The sequence below is a fragment of the Macaca fascicularis genome, chromosome 6 (assembly GCF_037993035.2).
Source record: "Macaca fascicularis isolate 582-1 chromosome 6, T2T-MFA8v1.1".
In the NCBI taxonomy this organism is placed as follows: domain Eukaryota; kingdom Metazoa; phylum Chordata; class Mammalia; order Primates; family Cercopithecidae; genus Macaca; species Macaca fascicularis.
The window spans coordinates 55,959,691-55,977,812 of NC_088380.1; positions in this window are offsets into that span (position 1 = coordinate 55,959,691).

Sequence of the window (18,122 nt, forward strand, 5' to 3'; positions counted from 1 at the left end):
GGTTCAGGTCCTGCTGCTAAAATTCTTTTGGATACTCTGGCTTTTGAGAGTGCTAATCCCAAATGCCAAAAATTGCTGTGTCCTCTAAAAGCTAGTGGAGCTGATTTAGCTGAATACGTTCAGGCTTGTGCAGGTGTTGGAGGAGCTATTTACAATGCTCAATTGTTTGCTGGGGCACTTTCTAAGGCTTTAAAAGGCAATTCTAAACAAGGTATATGCTATCAATGTGGGAAACCCGGTCATTTTAAAAAGGAATGCCAGAAAAAATTAGGCTCTTCTGCTCTAAAAGAAAAAAGGTTACCATCTGATATGTGTAAACGATGTGGCAAGGGTCGACATTGGACCAATGAATGCCGTTCAAAAACTGATAAAAGTGGGAATGTATTGTCACCCCTCTCAGGAAACGGGAGCCGGGGCCCGCAGGCTTGGGGCCCCAACAACTACAATGCAAGCCTACCCCAATACCCAGTGAGCAGTGGCTTACAACATCAAGGAATGACCTCGAGTCCTCCTTAAAGACATCTTACCCTACCCCAGTTTCTCAGCTTTATGCTACCACTAAGCAGAGTGCTGCTGCTGACCTAGCTATTGTCCAACCTTATACTTTATCTCCTAATGGAGGAATATATAAGTTGGCTACCAGAGTGTGTGGTCCTTTGCCAAAGGGACATGTAGGACTTTTACTAGGTCGAAGCAGCAGCACTATGCGGAGGTTAATGGTGGTCCCAGGAATTATTGATCCTAATTTTACTGATGAAATCCTTATTATGGTACAAGTCTCACACTTTATGCGCCTAGAGGCAGGGGAACGTATTGCACAATTGCTTTTATTGCCTTTTTTTTCCTTTCTTATCTAGAGATGTGTCTCGTCAAGGAGGTTTTGGTAGTACTGGGAAAACTGTTTTCTGGGAAACTTTAGTTTCTGATCAAAAACCTTTATGTTCATTGCAAACTAATGGGATACTTTTTGAGGGATTAGTCCACACAAGAGTGAATATATATAATAGTGTTTGGCTCAGTGGCCTGATCATTGGAAAAAGAAACAAGTATCAGTTACTCTATCTGGCCTAGGTACTGCTTCTATAGTCTACCAAAGTGTCGAGCCCCTGAGCTGTGTAGGACCTGAAAGACAACAAGGAAAAGTGTTCTTTTATATTGTTCCCATTAATATTAACCTTTGGGACCGTGATCTTTTACAATTTGGTGCCTTTTTAAGCATTCCTCATATTTCTTCAGCTGCCAAAAATATGATGTTCAAAATGGGCTACAATCCTTTAAACTCTTAGCCACTGTCCACAAGCCTCAAACTTTACAATTGAAGTGGAAAACTACAACTCCTGTTTGGGTGGAACAGTGGCCATTATCTAAAGAAAAACTTAAGGCTTTAAAGAATTTAGTTAAGGAACAATTGGCCGAGGGGCATATTGAACCAAGTACTTCTGCATGGAATTCCCCTGTGTTTGTCTTGTCAAAAAAAAAAAAAAAAAAAAGGAAAATGGCACTTATTAACTGATATTAGAGCTGTAAATACTGTATTCAACCTATGGGGACTTTATCCCCTGTAGCAAAAGAAGAATTGTCGTTTGTAGAAAATAGAATTAGTGAAGCTCACCTTGATTATATTGCACCCAATCTTCCACTTTCATTGTGTCTTTTTCATACTCCCCATTCGCCAACGGCTGTTTTACACCAAGATAATAATATTCTGGAGTGGCTGTTTTTGGCTAATAAAGCCATTAAGAAAATTCATCCATATATTGATAAGTTGGCTGAATTAATTATTAAAGGACTACATTGAGCTCGTCAGTTGCTTGGTGCTGACCCTATAAAAATTATTACCTGATTATCTAATCAATACATTGAATCTCTGTTAAAATTCATAAGGGTTGACAAGTGGCTTGCGCTGAGTATACTAGTTCTTTTTCTCAGCATTATCCTAGTAATAAATTTTCTGCTTTTCTGCAACAATATTCTTTTTTTTTTTTTATTTTTTTTTTTTATTTTTTGAGACGGAGTCTCGCTCTGTCGCCCAGGCTGGAGTGCAGTGGCCGGATCTCAGCTCACTACAAGCTCCGCCTCCTGGGTTCACGCCATTCTCCTGCCTCAGCCTCCTGAGTAGCTGGGACTATAGGCGCCCGCCACCTCGTCCGGCTACTTTTTTGTATTTTTTAGTAGAGACGGGGTTTCACCGTGTTAGCCAGGATGGTCTCGATCTCCTGACCTCATGATCCGCCCGTCTCAGCCTCCCAAAGTGCTGGGATTATAGGCTTGAGCCACCGCGCCCGGCCCTGCAACAATATTCTTTACTGCCATATAATCCTATCTCTTACACTCCAGTTAAAGGTCCCACCTTTTTTACTGATGCTTCAAGCAATGGAAAGGCTGCATACTGGACTTCAGACAATTCAAAAATTTCTCACTATCCATTTGAATCAGTACAACAAGGAGAACTTTTTGCCATTCTTATGGTTCTACAAGACTGGCCTCAAACCCCTTGTAATATAGTTAGTGATTCCCAATGTGCTGTATATGTAACTAAATATATTTCTCAGATTTCTGTACCATTATTTCCCCACACTCCTTTACAAAAATTAGTTTCTTTAGTATTTGTAACTCTTACTTCCCGCACTGCCCCCCTTTTTATCACTCATATTCGTTCTCATTCAGCTTTGCCAGGACCTTTATCTTTTGGCAATAGTCAGATCGCTTCTTTACTTATTGGCAGTGTCCAACAGGCTCAGGATGAGCACCAACTACATCATACTAATAGTTTAGGATTACAACGGTGATTTTCTATAACACGCCATCAAGCCCGAGCTATTGTCAGAGCCTGCCCATCTTGTGCTCCTATTATTGCACCTTTTTTAAGTCCAGGTATTAATCCTCGAGACACTCAACAAAATCACATTTGGCAAATGGATGTAACTATGTTCCTTCCTTTGGTCGTTTAAAATATGTTCATCATACTATTGATACGTGGTCACATTTCCAGTGGGCTATGCCATTACCCTCTGAAAAGGTTGACTCTGTTATTACTCATTTACTTACTTGCTTTGCAGTTATGGGAGTCCCTGCTGAATTAAAAACTGATAATGCCCCTGCTTATTGCTCTCACAAATTGGCTGCCTTCCTCTTGTTATACCATATTCATCATTCCACTGGTATTCCATTTAACAGTCAAGGTCAAGCAATTATTGAAAGAGCCAATGCTACCTTAAAATTACAACTTTTAAAACAAAAAGGGGGAGATGGGTGAGATTCCCCAAAACATCAAATTCTGAAAGCCCTTTTTACTTTAAATTTTCTCAACCATTGGCGCCAATTACAGCAGTCTGCAGCGGTGAAACATTTTCAACAGCCTTTAGAAAAGCCGCAAAACAGTAATCTGTGGGTGTATTATCCTTCATTACAAGGGAAATATTTAAAAGGAAAAGTTTTACAATGGGGCCGAGACTATGCTCTTGTCCGTACAGGTGCCTGAGACGAGTGGTTTCCATTTCGACGGTTGAAACAGTGCCATGGCGAAGAGTAGCCAATCCGTAGAGTTCCTGAAGGAATTCCAGGAGCTAACTCTGAGCGCTCAGAGAACATTCACCTTTGGAACTCGACGTGCGGAGCCCCCGACATGGGGACAACTGAAAAGGTTAAGAAGCTGAAGGGGTTGTTCAACAAGCTGGGCAGCCCAAAACCCCACTGACTTTATTCCTGGCTATGCTGGCCATAGTAAATTGTCAGGTAACAGCTGGAGAATTTACATACTGGGCTTATATTCCTTTTCAACCCTTATATCAAGGTGTGGCCTGGGGAGACAGAGAAGTCCCAATATTTACTAATGATACTGCTTGGATGCCATCGACTTTTTAAAACCAGGATCCTGAATTAAACACTGGCACAGTAAATAGTTCATATCAATTTGGGGTTGAAGGGTTACCTATATGTCTTGGGGGTAGTCCACATTGTCTGCATCTTTCTCATGAGGCTTGGGCTGTTCGCTATAACCATAGTCATATCTCTGCCTTTACTATGATTATTGTGGCTCAAAGTTTTAAGTATAATCATACTGCAGTACTTAATAAAACTCTGCCAAGTACATTATCTTTATGCTCTATCCCTGATGTGTCCGGAGGTGTTTCCCAACTAGAGTGGACTAGATGTAGAAGTAGTGGGCCATGATTGTTGTAAGAAGTAAAAGGGAAGAGTCATAAATACCTTGTTACAGATTGGAGTGTACATGGAGATTTTCAGACTAAATTCAGCCATGTCAACCTGGGTTGGCATAAAGGTAATCACAGCATTTCTGTAGATGACAATGAAACTATTATTTGGCCTGATGGTGGTCTATCACCTCCTATGCCACATTTGGCTGATACCTCACAAATACAAGGTCATATTTGGAAGTTGCTAGCTGCTGGTAAACCAATGTTCACTTTCACAGGAAACATGTCCTTAAATCTTACTAATATTGCTAACCCTTTCCATATATCTTTGCATTGAAATAGTTCTAGATATGTTATTGCATGTGTAAGAAAGCCTTACTTGTTGTTGACAGGAATTTTCAAATGGGATAATAATACAGGGGTAGTTAACTGTACAAACAATTGTACATTCTTAAGTTGTATAAATACTACTTGGTGGAATAATCATTGGAATGAGTCTCATTCCGATTTATATATACTAAGAGCCAGAAAAGAAACCTGGCTACCTGTAAACTTAACATGTACTTGGAGTGAATCTGCTGGGGTTACTCAAATTTACAAGGTTATGCAAGATCTTGTCCACCGCAGTTAGATGAAGGTTGGGATCGTCGAGACCGCGGTGATAGGACTTGCAGCAATTGCTTCCACCGCTGCTGTTGCTGGATTAGCTCTACACCAGAGTATACAAAATGCAGAATTTGTGCAACAATGGCATAAACAATCACATTTGTTGTGGCAGCAGCAACGAGACATAGATGCTCATTTGACTGAATGAGTGGATAATCTGGAGCAAGTGGTTTCTTGGTTGAGAGATCAGCTAACAGTGTTGAATACCCGAGCTTTGTTGAAATGTGATTGGAACACTACCCAATTTTGCATTACTCCTGTTCCTTTTAACAGCACTGTACATAACTGGACTGAGATAAAGAGACTTTTAATTGGTCATAATAATCTTTCCCTAGAAATACAAGAATTAACACAGAACATTTCTGAAACATTTCGCAATCAGTTACCGTTGCTGACTGGTGCAGATTTGATGACTGGTATTGCACAAAGTTTGACGTCTTTGAACCCTATGAGCCCTGTAAAAACTTTGCTGACCTCTGTTTCTAGTAATGTATTGATTGTTGTTCTTGCCTTTGTCATTTTCACAGTCTGCTGGAGACAGTGCCAAAGGGCAAACACCGAAACCCAGCGAGCCCAACATGTAATGATGGTTTTAAAAGAAATTCAAACTTGTAAATAAGGAAAGGGGAAATGTAGAGGACTACGTGCTTGCAAATGAGACATTCCTGATAAGTCCTGCTCTTGCAAACGAAGCAGGGCGTTGGGGACTTGTTTATGTGTAAACATGTTGAAAATCCAGAAAGTCCGGGAAAGGTCAGAAAAACAACTATGTGTCTTGTGACTTGGCAACATTCCACAAATGACTGTATAAAATAAAGCAGAGCATACCATTCAAGGCAGCCGCCAGGTTTGTCTTGTCTTGTGTGTTCATTCCTTTGTTTAGGAAACACGCAGACCCCAACAGAGAACAGTAGCACACAGGAGTGTGGATGGTTTGATCATTTAAGGCAGGGATGTGAGGCTTGATTAAATATGTTGATAACAAAGATTCTTTGCTTGGCCAACTTTAGTCAGGTTTCTAAATCTTCAGCTAGGCTAAACTGTGCACTTCCTCGCAAAATCCAGCTTGAGCAAAGAACACTGCCAAGTTTACCAAAGAACCCCTCATTCGCAATATCTGGTCAGGTTATTCATTCTTCACCATTCTGCAGGTGATGTCTGATCACCCTGGCCAGTCTTTAGCAAGAATTTCTTTTAGGTCAGTTTAGTCAGAATCTCCCTTACTCCTGATGTTTCCTCTTAGTGATTTTCCATTCACTGACCTCTGCATTGCTCCTGGGCTATAAATTCCTGCTTGCCTATGCTGTATTCAGAGTTAAGCCCATCTCTCTCCCCAGTTCCAAGACTGCGTTGCAGTGTTTCCTATATCTATGGTGATGGTCCTGAATAAAGTCTTCTTTACTGTGCTTTTAAAGTATCACTGAATAATTTTTTCTGTAACAATTATGGTGTTGAAACTCAAATAGGACCAGATTCATCACTGGATCCTGGGCCTCTCACTCAGGACCCTAAATGCATGCCTTTGAAGCCTGTGTTGTCATTTCTGACTGATTAGGGATTCACTGGTGAATCAGATTCCTGAGCCATTGCTCCAGACAAAAGCCTTTTGACAGCTAAGGACAGATTTTGAATCTTAAGGGATGAGTATTCTCTCTGAAGCTGGGTAGAGTCCCAGGCTTCTTTTGAAAGGAATTCTCTGGGCAGGAAGGTCTTCGTGTGGGCTTCTTGTTCTGAGTGGGCTACTCTCTGAGTCCCTGGGTTAGAAGTCTCTTCTTCTTGGCTCTCTTTTTCTGAGTAAGGAGTTATTCCCTGATTCCCTGGGCTGCAAATTGTTCTTCCCGGCTCTTTGTAAAACCTCTCTGCTCTTTCTCTTCTCTCTATTGGATCCTGCTTCTCCCATGGGAACTCTGTCACCTGAAACCCCTCTTCTCAAGTCTCTGCTGACTATTTCTCTGTCCACTCTTGCCGGACCCATTTCTTTTCTGCTGAACTTCAGGACCCCTATCCTACCCTCCTTTGCAGAGGCTCTCAAGGGACTCAGAGGACGCTCAAAAACAAGCACCTGGGGCTGAAAATAGGAGAAAAAAAGGAACTATTTGGAAACTGAGAAAGTAAAAAAAAAAAAAAATCTTAAAAGCCTCCTCCACAAATATTGGTCAAAAGCTTTAGCCTTTGTTATGTAGGTCAACTCAACTTACCTCTTTTTCATCAGAAACACAATTTGGATAACAATATAAAGTGGAGAGAAACCAGTGAGTTTGTGTATTTTTGTACTACTCTGTTTTACTGCCTCATAGTTAATAACCTTTTTTTTTTTTCTTTTTTTTTGAGACAGAGTCTCACTTCGTCGCCCAGGTTGGAGTGCAGCGTGGAAATCTCGGCTCACTGCAACCTCTGCCTCCTGGGTTCAAGTGTTTCTTGTGCCTCAGCTGGGTGCCACCATGCCCCATGTCCATCTAATTTTTGTACTTTTAGTAGAGACGTGGTTATGCCGTGTTGGCCAGGCTGGTCTCGAACTCCTGACCTCAGGTGATCCACCCACCTCAGCCTCCCAAAGTGCTGGGATTAGAGGTATGAGCCACCACACCTGGCCTGATTAAAATTTTTTAAATGAAAAGCCATAAGATCTGGTTACACCAGTCTGTATGTTTGTGTATGTTTACGTGTGTATCTATGCTATTATGTTATGTATATGTGATGTTTTTCTACCTCCAGTGTTATTACCAAACTAAAATACCCAAATTGGCTAGGTATAAATGAGCATGCAAACAAATAAGAATGTATAAAATTTTCAGAAAAGTAGAAACTGACCCAATTTTTTTTTAAGTTCACATAATCTGGGATAATCCTTAGTAAATAAAAGCTAGTTTAAAAAATATTGGTAAAATAAAAATAGAAACATTTTCAGAATTGTCAGCATACATTTATTTTACCTGGCTTTGCTGATTAGACAAGTTTGTGTTGTTACTGTTAGATGTTTAAGGCCATAAAACCATAAATTCAACCTAAGAATAGAATATATAGTAAAAGTAAATTGCTTAATTACCTGTGTATGTCTGTTGCAAAAGTAAATAAGAAAAGATGTCTAGAAGTATTGTGAAAATATCTTGTATGGTCTAAGCTGACTGAGATTGTATAGATTTATTTATAAGGTTTTATTAAAACAGTTTTAGTAATACATTGATTCAAAAGTAGCATTTGATCTTCTCCATTAAAATGGTAAAGTCTTCTTGGAATTTTGGTCTGAGAATGTAAAAAGTATTTTTTTCCTTTTAAGTAATTGGCCTCAGAAACATGGACTCTGTTTCATCAAGATAATTTCTTGAGTTTCATGTTGTTTAATTAGGTCTTTGGTTACTTAAGAAAAGTGAGTCTTCTCAATATTAAAGGAGCTAAGTTCTTATTCACAACTATGTAATTTGAATTTGCCTTTAAAATCTTTTAATGGCACTTTTATTAAATAGATAACTATGGTCATATTTAATTGTCTTAAACTTTTTGACATTTTTGACAATCTTCCCAAAATCACTTCTAAATTAAGTCTTTTTGACCTCAAATTAACTTAGGATTCTCCATATTGGACCCTCAGAAAGCCATAAAGAAAATATATATATATATATTTTTTTGTATGAAAGAGACATTAAACTAATTAGATTTATTTAATATGTTAAATTATATGGGTAGCATTCAAATAATAAGTGATGCTAAGCCATCTTTTAGTTATATTTATGGGTATATTATTGAGATAAGTGTACAAAAATTGTATGAGATTCCTAGAAATCTAGTATGTTGTCAGTCATAATTTTGGTTATTATGTTAAAATGCTGTATGTCATGCTAACCAAATTTTCTTATAAATTGCATCATTGTAATGAACTCTCATCAGATTTTTTAACCACGGACATTTTAAGTCCTTGTCATCTGTAGACAGTTATTGTTTTAATTGTTCTCTAAAAGCATTTGAAATTAGCTACAGTCCTACAGTCCAAAATGGCTTCTTCTTCAAGGAGATTTATAGAAAATGCTCTTATGAGTATTCTGGAATACAGGTTTCTGAACAACTTTAACATCATACCATTGGACTGGTAAGAATGTCTACAACTCTAATAAAACTGATGGGTTCATGTAACTACTAACCCAAGATCAAGCAAAACAGGATTTAATTACATGGTACTGAATGAAATGATGAGAATAATTTTTAAAATGACTTTTTGTTTGAAACATTGCTAGTTCTTTAAATGTTTTGTTTTCCAGATTGGAGAAAACTTTTTTTAAGCTATCTCTAGCTTACACGAATTCAGTAAAGAATACTTTTGTGCAAAATGGAAACATTTACTTTACTTTTTCTCCCTAACTTATCCCTCCAGAATTTGGAAACTATTTGTGAATATTCTTATTTTTATGGCAATGTATTTATTTGTACAAGTTTAATAAGAATCTGTTGTCTTTGTAACAGGACAAACAGGAAACACAGGTTATATCACCAAGGCTTTGACTGAAACATCATGTTTTCAGATATGACCAGAAGACTTTATTGGACTAAGGTTGACTTTATGGAACCAATAAAGTACCATCTTGGAAAAACTAGCTCTAGGGTTCCCAGACTTACAGGTAAGTAAGGAATGTCACTTCTTGGCAGGTGTGAAAACCTTGGGATATTTTAGGGACCTCAAGAAGAGAGAAATTTATCTAAATCTATAAAGGTTACAGGTGCAGACTAATGACAAGTTTTGGGCTTGCATCCCAGTCTCAAGTGGCTTTTAAAAGTTTAATCTGACTGATCACAGTGGCTCACGCCTGTAATCCCAGCACTTTGGGAGGCCAAGTCAGGTGGATCACGAGGTCAGGAGTTCAAGACCAGCCTGACCAATATGGTGAAAACCCCGTCTCTAGTAAAAATACAAAAAAAATGAGCCAGGCATAGTGGCACACGCCTGTAACCCCAGCTGCTTGGGAGGCTGAGTGGAAGAATCGCTTGAACCCAGGAGGTGGAGGTTGCAGTGAGCCAAGATAGCACCACTGCACTCCAGCCTGAGTGACAAAGGGAGACTCTGTCTAAAAAAACAAAAACAAAAAGTTTAATCTGAGATATCTTATCTGACAAAAGCAACCTTTAAAAGAGCCTAAATGGTCAATCGCTACTCTTACTGCACTTGTGTGCATAACCAGTACAAGTTTAATGAGATTAAATTTATTTAGCAAAGAAATCAATCTGACTTTGATTATCTTTGACAGAAATGAGAGTGACTATAGAGAGAAAAGCTATGCTTCGGGAGAAAACTGTAGTGCACCCAATATTAGATTCTAGCTCTGTTTTTTGTTTTTCTTTTTTCCTGAGATTTTATTATCTACCTGTAATCTGCAATAGATCCTGAAGTTTTTCTAGTTTACTACAATATTTAGCTACAACACTCCAAATTAATATTTCATTTTTTTCCTGCTATTCTGGCTTCGAATCACTAAAATTATAAACTTTTCTTTTCTTGAAGTCCTTCAAACTGAAACTGGATGACTTGACCTAAGCTTCAGAAAAATTACCACAACAGCTTGTGTGTGGCCAATCTTTATGGCATTCAAACTGCAAACTAATCCAATGCCTCTTCTCACTCCAGCTGAAGATACTACAAGCTCAGCATCTAGAAATCTTATTGATCAGCTGCCCTCTGGACTCAGAAACTGTCTTTATACTTCATTCCAACTATTAATCTTTTTTTAATTTTATTTTTATAGAAACTAATCTTCCCACATTAAAGGCCTGATAGCTCATACTATCCAGGAAATATCCTCTGCTACCAAGTCCCAACAGATGATTCAACTGGTCCTTAATAAATAAAAGGTGATCAAACAAGAAAAGAGACTTATATTGTTTGAAGGAAAGATGAATGTCTCTTCTTTCCTTAAACAAGAAGTAGTACTAACAAAGATTCCTTGCTTGGCCAAACTTTAGTCAGTTGCAAAATCCAACTTTAACCAAAAACCTTTCTGAGTCAGTTTAGCAAGAACCCCCCATCTCCAATACCTGATCATCCTCCATATCTGATCAGGCTTCTCATCCTTCATCATACCCCGGGTGATGTCTGATGACCCAGGCCTATCTTCAGCAAGAACCCTATTAGGTTAGTTTAGCCAGAATCTCCCTCTTGCTCCTGATTCTCTTGGTAATTTTCTACCCATTGACCCCTATACTGCTTCCTGATTATAAATTCCCACTTGCCCATGCTATATTTGGAGTTGAGCCCAATATCTCTCTTCAATGCAAGACGCCATTGTCATGGTCCCTATACCTATAGCAATGGTCCTGAATAAAGTTTTCCTTATTGTCTTAGTCTGTTATGTGTTGCTATAAAGAAATACATGATACTGAGTAACTTATAAATAAAAGAGGTTTATTTTGCTTACAGTTCTGCAGGCTGTACAGGAAGCATGGCCCAAGCATCTGCTTCTGGTGAAAGCCTCATGCGCTGCTTCACTCATGGTGGAAGGTGAAGGGGAGCTGGAGTGTGCAGAGATCACATGGTGAGAGAGGAAGCAAGAAAGAGAAAGAGGGGGAGGGACCAGCTTCCTTTTAACAACCTGCTATTGTGGGAACTAATAGAGTGAGAACTCACTCTCCATCTCCGTCCAGAGTACATCCACAGAGTACATTACTCTACTCATGAGGAATCCACTCCCATGACTCAAACATCTCTCATTGGGGCCCACCTCCAACATTAGGGATAAAATTTCAACATGAGGTTTGGAGGGGACAAACATCCAAACTACAGCACTTACCATGCTTTCTTTTTTTGAGTCTGGCTTTGTTGCCCAGACTGGAGTGGAGTGGCGTGATCTCGGTGGCTTACTGCAACCTCTGTCTCCTGGGTTCAAGAAATTCTCCTGCCTCAGCCTCCTGAGTAGCTGGGATTACAGGCATCCGCCACCACGCCCAGCCAATTTTTGCATTTTTAGTAGAGACAGGGTTTCACTACATTGGCCAAGCTGGTCTCAAACTGCTGACCTTAGGCGATCTGCCTGCCTCGGCCTCCCAAAGTGTTGGGATTACAGGTGAGAGCCACCATGCCCAGCCTGCACTTACCATGCTTTAAAAAGTATCATTTGATAATAGTTTCTTTAATATTGACTGCACATTCTCTAAAATAGTTAATACCAGTAGTCCCATAGTCTTTTCTAGCCAGGGAAACAGCAGGCTAGTGGATGGAAGGTTATCCTTTCTAGAAGAGGAAAGCTAAATATGGTCTTCTAAAAACTAGTACAGAAAAGTAATTTTGAGGGGATAATACGCCCATTAATTTATTAAACATATATCTCTGTTTACCTCTGTATATTGCTATTAATTTATTTTACTTTTTATTCTCTCTTTTTCTCATCCAATGCTTTCATGTACTTTCTAGACCACTCTGCTCATTGCCTCTGGAGAGGGGTGTCACAAGATAAAGCAGAGAAAAAATGTTTTCTGGCTGTAGTTTCTAAAGTTCTAAGTCCTGAGGAAATAAAGAGGATTCTAGACTTAAGGTATTTAGAAGCAGAGTAGACTGTCACCTCATCTTCTTCTTATAAAAAAAAAAAATTAACAAAACAAACCCAAATCCAAAATCCTCTGGGATCAAAATGAAGATGAGAGAGGGTAGATATTCAAAGTGGAAAGAAATTTAAGACCTAGAAAGAGTCACTCTGATAGGAAGGAGGAATGTTGCATCAAAGACCTGCAGCAAGAGAGGTATTGCTGGGGGCCCAAGAGAGCTGAGCCTGATCAGCACTCCTATTGTTTTTTTGCATAAGCAGAGTATGTTGCCTAATCCCAGGGATGGTGCTCACTAAAATTCCCCTCTGTGACCTGTGCAGATTTACCCTGTGCAGAACCACAGGCAGCATTGTGCCTGAGGACCACAAGTGATCCCTGTCTGTGTCTGTAGGGGTGGAAAATGACATCCCTCAAATGATACTGGATAAAAGGGTGTGTGTGTGGCGAGTGGGGAGTTGAGTGCAGGTTTATAAAGAAGACAAAATCCTGCCCTCAGACCCTGGTAAAACATACCCTATGATTTACAGACTTTTTCTCCAATGTCAGATAAATAATATCTAAATGTACCCCTCAAAATAGAATTTTACAGAAGTTTATTTTAAAATATATTTTTATTTTATTTTATTAAAAATAGAGTAAAAGTAGAATAAATACTGTGTTTCTTGAAGTATAATAATTTTTTTTTTTTAAACTAGGCTGGAGTGCAATGTTGCAATCTCGGCTCACTGCAACCTCTGCCTCCCGGGTTGAAGCAATTCTCCCACCTCAGCCTCCCAAGTAGCTCGGACTACAGGCATGCGCCACCACGCCTGGCTAATTTTTGTATTTTTAGTAGAGATGGGGTTCACCACATTGGCCAGACTGCTCTCGAACTCTTGACCTCAAGTGATCCACCCGTCTTGGCCTCCCAAAGTGCTGAGATTACAGTCATGAGCCACAGCACCCAGCCAAAGTATAACAATATTAACTCTCTCTTTCTTGGTCATTGCTGTGAGTTTTGAAATTCCCAGCATGGAAAAATAGGTGACAATTTTGAAATCTATAATTTGGAAATCAGGCTAAATTTGTTCCTTTTAAAATAAACTAAAATGTTAAAAATTATGCCAGTAATCTATGTTATTATTGAAATATTAGAAATAAGAAAAAAGGAAATAAAAATATTTCTAATACTATTATCCAGAGATAATCACTCTTAACATTTTGGTATAATTTCTAGACAAACTATGCATTCAGATTTCAAGAATTTGACTTTACAAAAGTTTGTTTGCAGACTCCACCTTCAGCTTACAAGGCACGAGCTGAGCATGACAAAAGGCACCACCATGAAAGCATGAAGGTATTTTCGCAGGCGTAAAGTTGGTGATTTTTGTACAAAGGTCTTCTTTCCCAGAAAAAAATTGTCTAATTATAGCAGCAAGTTTTCAGTGAACTCTTTGCATCATTTTTATTGATTTCTCTTGGTTAGCAATTACCACAATAATGCTGAGTAACAAATCTACTCCAAACTCAGTGACTTAAAATCAACAATCATTTCCTCTCATTCATGTGTCAGGGCCTGATCGAGGCTGGAATAAGATGGACTTGTCTCCAAGTTGCAAGTTGAATCCAGGTCTGCCCTGCATGTCTGTCATTTTTCTGGAAACAATCAGATTACCTAAATTATGGGGTTTTTTTTTCATAGCGATAGCAGAAATACAAGAAAGCAAGTCCAACCATATGAGCACATTTCAACCTTCTACTTGTTTTATACCTGCAAACAGCCTATTTATCAAAACAAGTCAAAGGTAAGGGGCAGCTCAAAGGTAAGGGGCAGCAATGCACACTCCACCTGGCACAAAGCCAAAGATGGTCTCACATCCAATAACAATAAGAAGTACACCTCTCCTATGCAGATTAGTGGAAAGAGGATTTTTGAAGAATAATATAATCTATTCTATGTCTATACAAACATTATCGTAAGTTTGTTTTGTAAATTCTTTTTTTTTTTTTTGAAACAGAGTTTCACTTTGTTGCTTAGGCTGGGGTGCAATGGTGAGATCTCGGCTGACTGCAACATCTGCCTCCCAGGTTCAAGCAATTCTCCCACCTCAGACTTCCAAGTAGCTGGGATTACATGCCACCATGCCCGGCTAATTTTTGTATTTTTGTAGAGATGAGGTTTCACCATGTTGGCCAGGCTGGTCTTGAATTTCTGACCTCATATGATCTGCCTGCCTCGGCCTCCCAAAGTGCTGGGATTACAGGTGTGAGCCACCGCACCCAGCCTGTTTTGTAAATTCTTGAAGTAATTGTATATTATTAATTTAATGTAACTACATTTTGATTTGCACAAATTTGCCCTAAGACAGTTTCTTTCATGGATCACTCACTTGCATAAGAAGGGGGAAGAAAAATACATTTTTAATGGGTTTAAATTCACCAGGTTTTCCTGCAAATGTTTTTCCATGGTAGTAACTAGCAATAGAAATGTTCATTCTAATTCCTGGTTCTATTACGTTTTTTTCTTAGTAATCTATAAGAAGTTTAAGCAGCTAGAGAAATAATTTTAAACACAGATTCCTTATGCGGGGCAGTCAAAAGGCCAAAGACCCCAAGAGAAGAGAGCTAGATTCAAGGCAACTGAGATTAGCAACTAGGGAAAGAAGGCACTTTAACTGCTGCAGTGTCAAGTAAGAAGTTTTCAAGAGCCTGTATATTGATAACACTTCAGGTTTCCATAAAAGCAAAACTCTAAATGGAAAACAACAAAGTGACTTTGAAAAGAGTGCTCCAATGCAGTTCCTCAATTCATCCAACTTGCATGTGCTGCTGTTCCTTTTACCATTTTAAGAGTTACCATCTCAACAATCCTGGGAAGAACACGTCTCCTTTTGCAAACAGGTGAAGCACATCCTGTTCAAAAGCATTATAACTTTCTTTCTTTCTTTCTTTCTCTTTCTTTCTTTCTTTCTTTCTTTCTTTCTTTCTTTCTTTCTTTCTTTCTCTCTTTCTTTCTCTCTCTCTCTCTCTTTCTTGGTCTTCTCTCTCTTTCTCCTTCCCTCCTTCCTTCTTCCCTCCCTCCCTGGACTGACTTTCTTTCTTTCCTTTCTTTCTTTCTTTCTTTCTTTCTTTCTTTCTTTCTTTCTTTCTTTCTTTCTTTCTTTCTTTCTTTCTTTCTTTCTTTCTTTCTTTCTCTTTTCTTTTATTTCCTCCTTCTTTCATTTTCTTTCTTTCTCTTTCTTTCCCTCCCTCCCTCCCTTCCTTCCTTTGTTCCTTCACTCCCTCCCTCCCTCCTTTCCTCCCTCCCTCTCTCTCCCTCCCTCCCTTATTTTCTCCTTCCTTCCTTCCTTCCTTCCTTCCTTCCTTCCTTCCTTCCTTCCTTCCTTCCTTCTCTCTTTCATGAATAAACTTTTCTCTGTATATATTCATAGATTCGGAAGCAATATGAAAACCTATTTAGTTCATGCCTCTGGTATTAAGTAGGTCCACACCTAAAATAACCTAGACAGAAAAGAAAAAAATATGGCTAGGGCTGCCAACCTTTTTGTTGGAAGCTTGCTAATGTCAACATTGTGGAGGCTGGTGTGCAAGGTGGTATGAGGAAACAGACTTGTACTATATAAAATATATGAGCTACTGGCACAGATTTAAAGTGGTGCTGCTGTTGTGGCCACACCTGGGCCTGATGGAATCAAGCTTAGATTGGGTCTAGCACAGTTCTAGGGTAAACTGTAGGATAAGATTGATTTGCTAGGACAGGTAATAACTTCCCTAGAACTGCAAGCATTTAATATAAAGTGACTATTTAGGCCACCTTCTGCCAAGTTTGCCATGCAAAACTATTGTTGAAGAATGCTAGCCAGCAGATACTGATCAAGTCATGTCATGCCTTCCCTTTCAAAATCTTTCAGTGGCTAAGAAATTCAGAGGACTGTGCTTAATTTCTTTTTTCTTTTGAGAAAGCTCTGTTGCTCAGGCTGGAGTGCAGAGGCACGATCTCAGCTCTCTGCAACCTCTGCCTCCTAAGTTCAAGTGATTCTCCTGCCTCAGCCTCCCGAGGAACTGGGACTACAGGCGCACCACCATGCCCAGCTAATTTTTGTATTTTAAGTAGAGACGGGTTTTCGCCATGTTAGCCAGGCTCATCTCGAACTCCTGATTTCAGGTGATCCACCCGCCTCGGTCTCCCAAAGTGCTAGGATTACAGGGGTGAGCCACTGCGCCCAGCCTGTGCTTAAAATTTAAGTTCCTCCACGACTTGATTTCCAGATACCTTTATAGCCTCATCTATAGCAACATTCCTGTGCCCTTTGTGCTTTTATATGGTGGCATGGCAAATATTTAATGGTCCGCTCTCTGGCAACAGAACAGAAGCAGTGCTTTGTGGTGGTTTCAATTTCTGTGGTGTAAATACTCCCACCACGGCTGACATCCACCTACCAATGTGAAATCCCTGAGTGTGAAGTTGAGAAGAGAAGTGCACAAGTGTTCTTGCATTTTTATGTGAGCCAGTTCCAGCGCACCGCTGTCTCTATGCCTCCCCACTACCTAGAATGTTCTTTACTTTCTCCACGCCTACTCTTCCTTCCACACTCAGCATCTCTGACACCCCCAAACCTCCATCTCCAATTCAATCTGAGTTCTACGCCTCTTGTCTGTGTTCTATTTTGCACCTTGGAAGGTTCTGATCTTTCTTTCTTTTAACAAGTACGTATTGGGTGCTCTCTGTGTTTCACACATTAGCTTACGTCTGGGAGAAACACTGTTGAAGAGAGCAAATTACTCAGGCTTCAAGCACATTTGCTTAGCCTCTTACAAAGGCAGACAAACAGTAAATGTGGTAAGTGCTATAACTGGCCTAAGAACAGAGGAGGGGCACCAACATGGAGCATAGCCTGCAACTATAATTATTGCACTGAGAGAGTAAAATTAGAAGAAATCCAAACTGTGAGGAACAAAATCATCCTTTTTTTAAAAAATATGATTCACCCTCAAAAAGATGAGTGATTATGCCAGATCCAGCCTAGGGAAATGCAGTGAACTGGTGTAGCAAAGGACTTTTGATCAGACTAGCAGTAGACCAGTGAGAGATATTGCCTTCACCTTTCCCACATGCTGCCCCTCAACACAGGAATAGGTACTTGACTTGGGCTCAGCAAATCTTACTATCTCATCCACTTGGCAACAGCGCTTGTCCCAAAGATGGGCCCTTGATCCAATGTGGGTAGCGAATGGTATCATTTTTATCCTGAGATTAATATTTAGAGTATGGAGAAAAAAAAGTTATCCTTCCCCCACTGAGTTTACTAAACTGGTATGTCATAGATCTGGGATTACCACAGGACAATTTTTCCTGTTACTTAAAAGAACCTGCCAACCAGGCAGGGTGGCTCACGCCTATAATCCCAGCACTTTGGGAGGTCGAGGAGGGTGGATCACAAGATCAAGAGATTGAGATCATCCTGGCCAACACGGTAAAACCCGATCTCTACTAACAATACAAAAATTAGCTGGGCATGGTGGCACGTGCCTGTACTCCCAGCTACTCGGGAGGCTGAGGCAGGAGAATCGCTTGAAGCCAGGAGGCAGAGGTTGCAATCAGCTAAGATTGTGCTACTGCACTCCAGCCTGGTGACAGAGCAAGGCTCCATCTCAAAAAACAAAACAAAACAAAAAACTGCCAAACAGAAATGGAAAAGAGAAAGTTCTGGTTGAGTTCCCTGTTCAATTCCGAGTCCCTGGGACCTCCAGCTCTTGCTTTGTCAGCTAGGTCATCTAAGCATGCTTTGCCGTTGTACC